This window comes from Fukomys damarensis, unplaced genomic scaffold, assembly GCF_012274545.1.
Source record: "Fukomys damarensis isolate Sample0158 unplaced genomic scaffold, DMR_v1.0_HiC HiC_scaffold_14, whole genome shotgun sequence".
Classification (NCBI taxonomy): domain Eukaryota; kingdom Metazoa; phylum Chordata; class Mammalia; order Rodentia; family Bathyergidae; genus Fukomys; species Fukomys damarensis.
The window spans coordinates 40,314,804-40,328,188 of NW_022900926.1; the positions used below are offsets into that span (position 1 = coordinate 40,314,804).

The 13,385-nt window shown below is 36.3% G+C and overlaps 1 protein-coding gene across 5 annotated transcripts in view; it reads right to left on the bottom strand.

Moving 5' to 3' along the window:
* Pacrg (parkin coregulated) overlaps nt 1-13,385 on the bottom strand; it is a 543,806-nt gene that overhangs the window by 163,684 nt on the left and 366,737 nt on the right. The gene's annotated exons all lie outside the window — the stretch shown is intronic.

The following is a 13,385-nucleotide window of genomic DNA, read 5'->3' on the forward strand; positions in this document are numbered from 1 at the left end:
GAAAAATCTAGGAAAATAAAATTCAAATTATATTATGAAAGGCTTTCATTGATATGCTAAATGTCTTCTATATCCTCCTGAAGGATAATTGATAGCTAACGATGATTTGGTGGAGGAAATGTAATAAAAGCTGAGATTTTTTGAAAATGCGATATCCTAAAAATAAGAGGTAGACGTGGAAGCGAGATTGGTTGTAGTTCAGAGAAAATGGCAGTGGAAATAGGAAGAAGAACTGCCATGTGATTGTTGAAAGACGAAGACACTGAACTGGAAACCTAACCCCTCTAAGTCTTAGTTTATTCATCGTAGATTGGAGAGGGTGTCCCTGCATATGAGACTGCCATGAGGCTTACATAAATGAGAAAAACGTGGTGAAAACAAATACACTATTATCATCCTATAGAAATGCTGCCCTTTTATTTCCTATATATAAGAAATAAATATACAAGTGTGTTTATGATGTATTCAGCAATTTGCCCATTTATAATGTCACATGCCTTCCTTTTACTTGAGCCATAAACACTCATCTATTGAGTTGTCTTGAACATTGTAGGCTGAGATTAGTAGGTGGTCATAGATCAGTCAGACAAGGGCACCAAACCTACAGACTAAAAAAGAAAGACAAGGTATTTTCAGGTGACTTTCATGGAAGATGAGACTGGTAAATTTCATGAGGGATATCCAGGTCACTGGAAAGGATGTTCAGAAGATAATTAATTCCACTCCTTGGGCTGACAGGCTGGAAAAGGGATGAACAATATAGAAGTTAGGGAAAAATAGAGTTAATCAACTCCCATATGCTGCAGCTTGACCGTGTGCAAGGTGGCATAATATTGTCTGCATTTCCAGAGGAATATTGTGAAAATGAATGGGATATTATCTCCAAAACAATTAGAGATGTTGGGACAAGAGCCATGGTGAGAAAAATTCAAGTATTTCATTTCTGAAAAGACATTTAAAAGCATGTTAGACAAAATACAAGAACAGATTGACTTAAAAGATGTTATCAGATCCTTTGTGGTATGAGGTTGAATACTCCATGTAAACAGAAGCCATTCAGAATGACTATTATGAAAAGGAGAGAGAGAGAGAGAGAGAGAGAGAGAGAGAGAAATATAGAGAAATTGGAAGCAGCTATTCGATTTACCTGTGCAAGAAGAGAAGGTCATTTAACAGTCTGGAAAAAAAAATATACATTGTCAAGATTTTCTTAAAAAATGTAGAGAGTTTCTTTTCCTTTAGTCAATATGTTACGCATATGGCAAGTTTCTTGGCTCGATAAACATCTACAAGTAGATAATTTTGAGACAGATGGGAGTTTCACGACTTTGTCTTATTACTATTTACCTGTGCAAGAAGAGAAGGTCATTTAACAGTCTGGAAAAAAAAATATACATTGTCAAGATTTTCTTAAAAAATGTAGAGAGTTTCTTTTCCTTTAGTCAATATGTTACGCATATGGCAAGTTTCTTGGCTCGATAAACATCTACAAGTAGATAATTTTGAGACAGATGGGAGTTTCACGACTTTGTCTTATTACTCTCTATGATATTAGACTGAATAATTCCCAATTTGATTTCAGTTTTGGAAATCAACAGAAGGCATCTGGGTAAGAGACCAGGAGGTGGAAATGAAAGTGTCTCAGCTGCTGTTTGCTTGTAACTGATTGTTGTGGTCAGGAACTAGAGGCAAAGGCCGACTCTTGGGATTCCACAAATGAAGGCAAGGCCAAGATGACAATTTCTGGATGTTTGTAGGTGCCACACTCACAGGTTTGTGCAAGTAGGGAGAAGACAACCTTATGATCTGGTGCACAAGGCTCTTAGACATTACAGGAATGTCAAAGAGCAAGATCATGTTGAGAGTCAGAAGAACTAAGTAGAAGGAGAGACTAGTGAAGTTCATAACTTTCAGGATTTCACTTCCAGACTCAATCCACACTGAGTAAAAATATCCTGAGGGAAGAAGATAGCAGCTGCCCTCTCATCCTTCCCTGCGGGCTCCTCCTCCTACCCTTTATCCAGTAGGTGTCAGTGTCTGCCCTACTCAGTACCCAAGGCCAGGCCAGAGATTTTGTTAAGTAGATGAGTAACCATCAACAGAAAATCGAGTAGGGAAAAGATCAACAACCAAACCTACGATGCTATTTGTCCCAGGCAGTTTCATTCTACATCTCTCATACGCATTCCACTGCTCCTTGGAAACCCAGATTTGGCAAGCAAGTCAGGCAGGGTCTCCACATCAGTGCCATAGAGATTTCATACTCTTTGTTATGGGCAGTCCTGTGCTTTGTAGATGATTAATAGCTTCCCTCTCCTTCACTTGCTATACGTCAGTACTGCTCTCCCACCCTCATCATTTGCAACACAAAATGTCTCCTGACATTGTCAGATATGCTTTGAGAGGGAAAACCATCCTAAGTTGAAAAACAGTGCTCTAGTTAGGAAAAAGTAACCTAAAGATTGGGAAGAGTTACTGCCACTTCTGACCCTCAGGGGAGTGTGGCAATTGTATTTTATAGTTGATGGAAGATGTACATGAAAAATGGGAGACTACACAGCCAAGATTTTTTCTACAAACGCAATAACAAATACTGGTGTAGCTCTTGGCATCATAAGAAACTATATTTTAGTCCACAAATTGTTTTCATTTACATTATACCATTTAATCCCCATTACACTGTGAAAAATTTGCAATCTCTAGTTTATGGATGAGAAAATCAAGCCGTGGAGTTGATTTGTATAAGATTTATCTAGAAAATGACTGAGACCACAATCAAATCAAGGTCATCAGATCTCACATGGGAGGTGGAGAAGGACCAGTGGTCCCTCTAAGAAGCCAATGAGATGTGTCATCGACAGCAGTAAAGTCAAGAGATAATATAGGGGTATCTATTACTCTTTGCCTGCAGAGGGTGGGCAGAACAGAGATTGGGAGGGCTCGATAGACTCTGCTTCTTCTCTGGTCTTATTTTGAAAGAGATGCTTTGCAGACCTAACTCCTTCACCTGCTGCCATTGCTTTGAACTCACTAAACTAACAAGGTTCAGGGAGAAAAATACTTAGATTTAATTTTACTTTTAATATCATCCTTTAAATTTTTATTTTTCTGCTTTTTACAATGTTAGTACAGTCATATATTGCTATTACATATTATATATACACATACTTATATACTGTTTGTGTGTGTTGGTTTTTCAAGCACATTTTAAAAACTGATTGAGTGCCATAGTGAACCAAAAACTTTTACAACTTTTCTAGAAGTATCATGCAATTACTAACACTATCCATTCAGAAATACCAGTCAAATCAAATGCAACCAGTTCCCACATTGATTTTGCAACCTTTCCTCCTCTTCTTCTCTGGAGATATCTTTGCTCCATATTCCTCACCCACCCAGAAGCCCCAGCTCTAATGCTAGAAGTGGAGTCTTCTTTGTCCCTCATCTTCCACATTTGAAGCCACCTGTTGTATTCCTTCTGTCCCCCAAACCAGATCCTCTGCTCACAGTGGCCCACCCTGGTCTGGCACCAACTGCTCCTGCAGCAGGGCTCCCATTCCTTCTCTATAAGCCAGCTCAAATTATCTCCCTGAAAGATAAAAGTGATCTGGTTACTCCTTTACTGAACTCTTCTCTATGCCTACCCAGTACTCCAAGAAATTGGCCTGGGGGTTATGGGTCTCCTGACTCTGGCCTCACCTGGACCTCCTCTCTGTCATGGCCAACTCTCCTCTGCCTCTGTCTGAACCCACACTGCCCTCAGCATTTGGTTGCTTTTCTTTCTGGCATCAGGAGGCTGCCCAGGCCTTTCTTCCTTAGGAAGGTCTTCTCAGCTTGCTGCACTCAGAGTCAAGCCTGTGCCACATCTGCTCATAGGTCTCCCAGGCAGTGGCAAAGGTAGCATAGAGGGTTCTTAACAGCCTTTACCCAGCTTCCCCTAATAGGGACATCCTACACATCCATTTTATATTTGGTAAAGCTAAGAACAACACTGGTACCTTACCACTCACTAAGCTCTAGACTTGATTAGGATTTCATCAGTTTTTGCACTAATGTCTTCTTTTTGCTCATGGATTACCCCAGGATACTGCATCCATATTCTCCTTGGTTGTGGGACAGATTCTTAGTCTTTTGTTTTTCATGATCTTAATAGATTTGGGGCTGTGTTTTTATGGGAAGAAAAGTACAAGGGGCAGTGTCTCTTAAAACAGCACATTGGGGTTATGAGTATTAAATTTAATATCTACTCCAAGGATGGCTCCATTAAATTGTGTACATATATTTTTTTCTTGAAATTTATCATGTAGGATTTTTGCATGCATGTGCACAAATGAGCTTGCTCTATAATTTTCTTTTTTGTGTTATCTCTTTCAAATTTTGCCATAAAATAATATCCTATCTTCATTGCTTCCTATTTTTTAAGTTTTCTAAAATAGATTGTATGAGGGAAAGGTATAATTTTGGATATTTGGAAAAAATGGACAAAAATGACTTAGGGATTTTGTTTCTTTTTACAGGGGCAGTTTTTGATTATGTGCTCACTTTCTTTAATTGGCAAATTGCAGTTCCCTTTTCTTCACTAATTCTGGTAATATATATTTTTTATTAAATTATTTCTTTTAACTAAATTTCAAATTCATTAGCATTAACTTGCTTCTGACAGAGCATCTGTTAAACTCCCCTTTTCATTGTTATCATTGTTTATTAGTGTGTTTTTCCTATGCCCAGTGTTGGTGAAAGCTTGTCTATTTTATTATCCATTTTACAGAACTGGGTACTATACATTCTCTTGGGTTTTACAGATTCTGTGCTGCTTCTCTCATATTCATTTCAGTGATGTTTGCTCTTCTGTTTATTATCTCCACTATTGTTGTGTTTATTCTGTAGCTGATTCTTTAGTTGGGTTATTCTTTTCAATCTACATCCTTATCTTATAAATTCATTGAAAAGCACATACTATTTTAGTTATACCTATAAAATATTGTTTGAGTAGTACAAATTCTTTGAAATTTGTTGAAATTTGAATCTCTTTTGGTCACTTTATAAATGTTTGATGAGTGTAGAAAAGAACATCTTCATTGGGTGTAGAGTTCTGTTATGCGAAGAAAACTTATCTATTAATTTTGTTGCTTAAAATCTTGTATGTCTTCAGTGGTTTTTGTTTGGCTGTTTGATCTATTAGTTTGTTAAAATTATCATCTTCCACTTCAAGGATTTGTCAACTTTTCTTATAGTTCTGTTAATCTTTGTTTTATATATTTCAGATTCTACTGTTAAGTCAATACAAGATGGTGGGTTTTATATCATTTGAGTGTATTTTGTTTCTTCTTAACATATGACATCACTCCTTTCTCTACCAAAGATTTTTGGGACCAAAATTACAACATAAAATTTCTCTTGCTTAGTATTTTCTCAGTGTATCTATATATTTTATCACCTTCACATCTTTCACCATGGTTTTACATATAGGAAATCCAAAATAAGTCTTTAAATATTTTTCCAAATTAAGCAAACCCTTACTAATGAAAATGCTTCTAATATCCTAACATTGTTATTTTGAGCTTTAGTTTCACTTTTTAAGAGGTATATTAAAAACAAGTAATAGTTAATTAATTTTACTGATATCATCAATTTGGGGACATGCCAATATTTCTGGTAGCTAAGGGTTAACTTCGAGTTGCTTCTTCTTGCTGGTATATTAGCTTTGACAGTGATTTTACTTAGATTTAGGGAAACTCTGCACATCTGAAATTATTTTATTCTCATTCCTGAGTGATATTTTAGCTGTGTCTAAAATTTTTAGACAGTTAATTTTTTTGTCAACATTCATGTGGTACTATACATTGGGTCTCTAGTACTGATAATTCCACTGTCAACTGTACTGTTTCTCTGTGGTTGTGATTGTTCTCCCTCTGATCAACCTAAATACTTTCTTATTTTCTTTAGTGTTTTCCAATATTGTCATGATGAGACGAGGATAGGATTTATATATTTATTATTTCTCAATTGGAGGCAGATTTCCTATCACTAGCTTTCAACTCAGTAATGTCTTTTTAATAACCTAGTTTAAAGCTCATACTTTTTGTGCAGCTTCTCTTCTAAAACTGGATTTATAATCTGTACTCCTTGCATACACTTGTTCTTATCTCAGCATTTCTATTATTTATTAAAATATAATTTCTTTTTTATTTTTATGGGATCATCTTGTTTTTTTCTTTGAACATCTAGAATATATTCATTTTAGTCCTTCTCACACACAAATTTGGTTTACTGCAGGATGAGTACATATTCCAAATTTTTATTTCATTGGCTCTCTTTTTAACCATTTGATTTCTTCATGGGTTATGGCATTTTTACTTGCTGGCTTATTATATACAGAAATGTTTTCTTCTCCATTTCTCTTAGTTTTTCCCAATCTGTACCTACTTTTCTGTCTAGTAGTTTGGTGGTTGCCTCTACACAATTCCTAGAGCCCTCAGTCCAGCATCAGATAGTACCTGGCAACAGCCTTTTGTTTTTATTTGTCTCCAGTTGAAGACTCTATTCTGGTCTTGTACTCTGAGCACCAACCCTAGTCCTGATATTCCATCCTACAGGGAAGCTCTTCTCCCTCACTGCCCTGCAGAAGCCAGGCTCTCAGATCCCACTGCCTGATGTTTGCATGGGCTTTTGGGAGGTCTGTGGCTTCAAGTCCACTTACTGCTGACTATTCTGTTTCTGACATAAAGAGATAAGATATTAATGTTTTCTTTGAGCCCAGATCTAAGTTTTTGGATTCTCCCTCTTTATAGTTTATCCATCACTGCTGTGTTCAGCTCATAGCATTTAGTTTTCTGTAGCAAGTATAAATATACAGAACCATTATGATAAGAGTTGATACATCATCTTTGTGATAACCCTCAAAAAGAGTAATTAGCTAGCCTGGGAAAATTTTTGAGGAGGAGATGAAGCATTGAGTTGCTCCTGGCAGGATGGACAGTATTTGGATTGGCAAAGAAGGCTCAAATCTTGCAGACAGCAGCAATAGATAGGAAAGGCACAAATGGAGAAACAAGGATACTAAACTTTGGGAGTACTTAGAAAACAAATCTAGCTGGAAAAAAAGCCTATACAGAAAGCAATAAAAGTCAAGATTGGGAAAATTGTTTAGGACCAGGTAATCCACATGTTTGATTTCCAGACTAAGGGATTTTCATCAAAGATAATGGAAAGGTGCTGAACATTCTGCATATAGAAGTAGAACAAATTGTTGCTGTTTATCAAAAGCTTATTATTTTGTCATTGTGAAGAGTGCTTAATATAAATTATCTCATCTGAGCCTCAAGAAACCCTATGAAATAGATACTATAATTATACTCACTTGACTTAAAAAATAATTGAATCTAAAGAGATTAAATAATTATCCTGAAATCACATAGGCCAACTAATGATCAGAAAGATACCAGGTCCTAATATCCAGAATCTGTAAATGTCTCTTGATTAGGAAGTAGGGACTTTGCAAATGCAATGGAATTAAGGATTGCAACACAGCGAGATTTTCTTGGACTATCCTGGTGGGCCTTATGTCCAGGCACAAGTGTCTTCTTTATGAGAGAGGCAGGGGAAATATGACATACACAGAAAGAGAGACAGTGTGAACACAGAAGTAGAGACTGGGATGATAAGGCTATAAGCAAAGGAATAGGGGCAGCAGCCCAAACCTGAAAGAGACAAAGCATGGATACCCCCTAAGAGCCTTGGAGAGGTGCATGGCCCTTGGGACAGTTGGATTTCAGCACAGTAAAACTGAAGTTGAGCCTCTGGGCTCCAGATCTTTGAAAACATACAGTTTGATGTTTTAAGCCACATTTGTGGTAATTTTTTATGATGGTCACGGGAAACATATAGACCTTGTAAGATACAGTGATATGATAGGTCAATTGACTGTAGACTTTTCTTCTGACCAATAGTCTAGAAAAAAAAACCCTGATTTTGGATGATTATTTTAGAAATGAGGTATAGAAGTGAACAAAACTAGAAAAAGCTAGAGCAATAAGAATTTAGGAGACTATGACAGTCACCCAAGAACAATTAATATGCTTCCAATATATCTGCATTATAATTAACATTTCAGGTAAGCTTTTGTTCAGTGTTATAGTTAATAGATGGGGATAGAGAAAAAATACTGTAGTTAATTTTGTTCATAAGAGATAGACTAACAACCTCAATTGTCAATTTTAGAGTGGCATTGCTAGATGTTTATCCATGGCTGTAAGCAAATCATTTTCCATTTTTTTTTTCAAGAGGCCAGCCATGAGCCTTCTGATTTTTAAGTCAAAAGAACTTCCAAATCCAAACTGAAGTGTTTAACTACATAATAATGAAATTGCTTTATAAGTCAGGTGAGAAACATGCATGGTTTGTGATGTGATCATAGAACATGACTGTCAACTTGAAAACAGGCATGAGATATGGAGCTGTGATGTGCTAATGCTCTGGCTCTTCTTGATGCTTTCTGTCCTGACTCTCGAGCCATGGTAACATAAGGTTTCTGGTAGGCTTTACCACAGACATTTCTGTATCCTGAAGCTGGGAATGACACTTTAGCAAATCCATGGTTTCCTCATCTGCAAAATGGCAAAATGCCACGTCCCTTGCAGGGTAAACAAGAGAATGTTTGTATAGAACCTGCTTGGGGCCTGGGCTTGAGCCAGCCCTGATATTTGCTGGCCAGGTGACCCTGAGCAGTTCTCTGCCAGTAAAGTGTGTTCCTGTCTCTTAAAGCTGTGAGCAGTCAACTAATCTCAGGTGCACAGAATCTGGTACTTGGTGAGTACTTTATAAATATTAGCTTTCATCATGTGATTGAGGGGAGCCAAACACCAGAGTTGTAGCACAACTGAGTTCTCTGTTTCTAGGATAACTGCAGGCTTTCTTGGGAGTCAGGGCAATGAGGGAGAATGGAGCAATGGGATCTGAGAGCCCTCTCTGGCTTAGAAGTGCCAGTTCCATATTTGCCACATGGAATCTTAAGGTTGATCTTTGAATAGATGGTTTTTTTTCCTGAGGATTTTAGTGAGTTAATGCAGTGCTGTCTTGGAATAAGACTGAATCTTTATTGTGTTTAAAATTCTGGAGGAATAAAATGATGCTAAGGACTGGCAAGCAAACAATAAAGCAAAACAGGAAGGTACAATGTTTGGAATATATTCAAAGGGGGGGTAAATATATTATGGTCAATGCACACATTGTAGGTCACAGATAATGATGAAATTTAAATTCATCTCCAAAGTCTGTGTGGCATTGTAAAGAATGGGGAGACTTAAAAATAAGGCATAAACAGAGCTCATTATGCCACTGTGATTTCAGATATGGACGGAGATAGAGTGGGTTTCTCCAGACAAACCTCTTATTTCAAAAATATTGCTGGTTTCAAAAGTATCACAAAATCTCTTTGCTTATAGTTCAAGTAAGAAATGTATTTGGAAACATGGTTGTTACTGAAGCTTAAGCTTTTCATTTTTGAAACAGTGATGCAAAATCCTTGTATTTGAGGAATCTGATAGTTACTACCCAGAATCTTTCTGTGTTGCTGACACATTTACTGTGCATTTTAAGTGAAAATAAAATAGGAGCATTTCCTATCTATTCAAGACATTTTAATTCACTTTATATGATTCTCTCTTTAAAAAAGTATTTAGTTGAATAAATTATTCAAAATCAAGGGTATAAATTGGCATAAAATTCATTTTGAAATAGTTCATTTAGTAATCCCTACATTGGCAAAAGTCAAGGTGTAGTACAACAATTTCAGTTTTAACTATGAGTAAATTTGAGGAATTATGTTACCTAAGAAATTAAAGATTACAGTAAACAGCTAAAGTATAATTGAAAAATTTACCCTGAAACAAACAAAAGCTGTGGAAATCCTTATGGTAAAAATATGAGTAGCATCCTTAAGGGGAAGCTTCAGGTGACAGAAGCAAGTCAGTGGATGAAGGACCAAATTTTCAATAACTGGTGTGGGGACTATTACATTATTATGTCAGGGAATGGACAGTTGTCTTAATCAAGGTGCTAAATCCCAAAAGCACAAATCTCTGATTATATCAGAACTAGCTTACTTTTTAAAAAATACCATGAGCCGGAGATTTAGCTCAGTGGTTCCTTGGCCTGCCTTGCAAGCGCAAGGACCCGAGTTCAATCCCACAAACAGCAATGAAAGTAACACCGAAGTCTGGAAACACGTGTAACCAATGGGTAGTATTCATAGTGAATAAAATATAACAAATTGATGAGAAATAGATAAATAACCCAACCAAAACTGAGCAAAGTATTTCAACAGGAAATTCATAGAAGAGAAATATGGAGAAATAATATAAGGAAAAATACTCAACTTCATTAGTCATTTAGGGAAATGCAAATTGAAAGATATCATTTCATACTCACTTGTTTAGAAAAAAATATTATGGTATTTGACATTTCTAGGTACCAGCTCACATGTGGAGGGATCCATGTCTCTCGAGCATGTGAGCTGGAGGGAAACTGACAGCATGTAGAAAAGTGAAAGGCGTGATGTACATTAACTTTCAACACAGAATTTTGACTTTTGGGTATAAACCTTAAAAAATCTGTACTCCATATATACCAAGAGAAATGTAGATTTCTTGATCATTGTTTGTAATAAAAATTAAAGACTTTTGAAAGACAATGGAATGGATGAACTGGAGTGCATTTATGCAATATACAAGTATATTCTTCAGTGTTTAAAATTAATTGACTAGAATTACATGCAATTATATAGGCTTCAAAATACTAATCCATAAGGAAACATGTTGAGGAAGTGATATGCATAGCATTATCTTATTACTGCATATAAAATGAGTAGATGTGAAAAATGTATGTATATAGTTACAGACATATGTATTAATAGTAGGAAAAGCATGCATTAAATGATAAGTAATGATTTGAGGAACTCATTACCTTTGAGGAGGGAATAGAAGAAGGATTTTCATGGATATTAGTAGTATATGAAGCTTTTTTCCTCTCAAGAATCTTGTGAAGTGAATACAGATAACCATCAAAATTTGATAAAATCAATTGGGAGGTACATAGGTATTTGTGTATGAGTTTCTATGTTTTTCTGGATGTTTACAATATTTAAAAATATGTGTTAATTTGTTATTACTATTGGTTAGTATATAATAAGAAAAAGATGCCATACTCTAATTGTAGCCCCCCAGTTCAGATTTTCTGAAATTAGGATGTACTTTAAAATCAAGATATATTTCAGTAGAGAATTCTTTCCCTGCAAAGGCTATAAAAATGATGATATTTCCTTCAACTCCTGATGCTTAGACTTTTAGTGTTGGTCGGTGGTCTGTATATATGTGCTTGTTAGTATAAGGGATGCCCTTGTGAATTAGGTAATTTGACTGCTTTAAGTTATCAATTCCTGTTCATCAAAGCAATAGGGGAGAATCTTCCCATGTGACTGTAAAACTGAGTATAGTAGCCTACATTCAGGAGCTCTCAGGGCTTTAATGCTCTGCTGTCATCATCTTGAAACACATAATCATTTGATCTTTGGTGTATTCTGAAATTGAAGTGCTGGGACAATAGAGCATGTTTTGTGCAGAGGAGAGAGTTGAAAAAGTGAGTCCCTTGCCTCTACTTGTTGCTCATTCTTACAGTATGCTCAAAAGACTCCATGGAATCAGAATTATGGTGGACTGGCATGGGTGAGAATCAAGAAAAGTGTGTTATATCTATGACTGAATAAACAGAGACATGTATAGCCCTAAGAGGCCAAATGTTCTGTTTGAAACAGAGTGGCTTTCAATGTAAAGGGATGACAATGGTATTTTAAGGAAGACAAGTGACCACTGAACTCTGCACCTTTCTTATTACAGTGTCTTCTTTCTATCACCAGCAACTGAAGCCGAAAATGATGTCATAAAATGACAGGAAAAGAGGGGCAACTAAAGGTTTCTCTTCCTTTCAGTCCTTCCTTTCTCATCAATATCAAAGTCAGTAGGTTGTGCAAATATCAGGAAGTGAAAAACTGCTTTGTGTAGTATTTCCACAGTCCTGAAAGAATAAAGTCCACATGAATATATGAGCTATGAAATACAAATTATGTACTTTCACCAATTTCACATATGAATTAGATGGTCTAATATTTTCATTTAAAATTGGGACTGTACATATAAAGAATGGTGATTTTTCATGTTAATAGTTTAAAATTTAAGTTTTTCTTTACTTAAGATGCCATTGAATAGCAAATAAAATACATCATGACAAACTGGAAGATCACAGAAGAAAAGAAAATTAGAAGAATCGTTTTCTTGCTTTTGGAACAAGAGGTCTCACATTTCCATTTTGCACTGGACCCCACAAATTGTGTAGCAACCTTGCACTACAGGAAAGATACACAGCAAATTCTAAGTAGCAAGATACAGAGAGGCATGAGAAGAACTATGTCTCCCACCAGCAGAAGAAAGCAGAAAAATCACATGGGATAACAGGCTTTTCTCTAGAACTGCTCTACTAACATATTACCCACAAATGGTCTACTTCTACTTTAGGAACAAACAAGACAACTAATTCTTTTCATGAGTATCAGGTGCAAGTATTTCTTGTTGCAGGATCTGGTCGCTATTAAGATTCACTTCCTTTTGAGTGTTCAATGGACTACATTTCCCAGACTTCTGAGCAGAGGTGTAGTCCTGTGACTGGGTTCTAACAAAGGGATAAAAGCATCAGTGGCCTTCACGATCCGGCCTGTTGAAACCTCCTGTCTAACCTGCACCATAAACTAGACTTCTGAATCTTCTTCCTAATTCCCATTACCTTTCTTCTTCTCTACTCCTAGGCTACTTTTTTAAATGATATTTTTTCCTAGTGCACACCCAATTGATGCTAATTGAAGTCCACTTGGAAATGAAATAAAGCTTTTGTTTCTACTTCCAAGAATCTAAATTGATATTAAACACAAGGATCATGTAGGTGTTCTTCTTCTGGATTTAATAAATGCCATTAGGAACTCAGAAGCGACTCATTAGCTTCTGCCAAGGTAATGTTACAGCTGGTGGAATGGGAAATCCTCAATTCTCCTCTGCTGACCCCTGTCTTGTAGCTGTCATGGTTGCCATTTCTGGTCTCTAAGCAGGACTGCTGTCAGCTTCACTAGATTCAGACAAGGCTATATCAGCCCCAGGACACATGCAGGCTGCTCAAAAGTTCTGAAAAGTAATATAGCAAGAATAACATTCTGGTTGTTTTATTTTAAATAGAAGTTGGGCATCAAAAGGAAAATTGGTTCTCATTCACTTTATAAGTAATGATTCCTGGCATTCAGATTTTCATTTTTTCCTTGCATGAGATCATTTTATTGTTGAAAACTG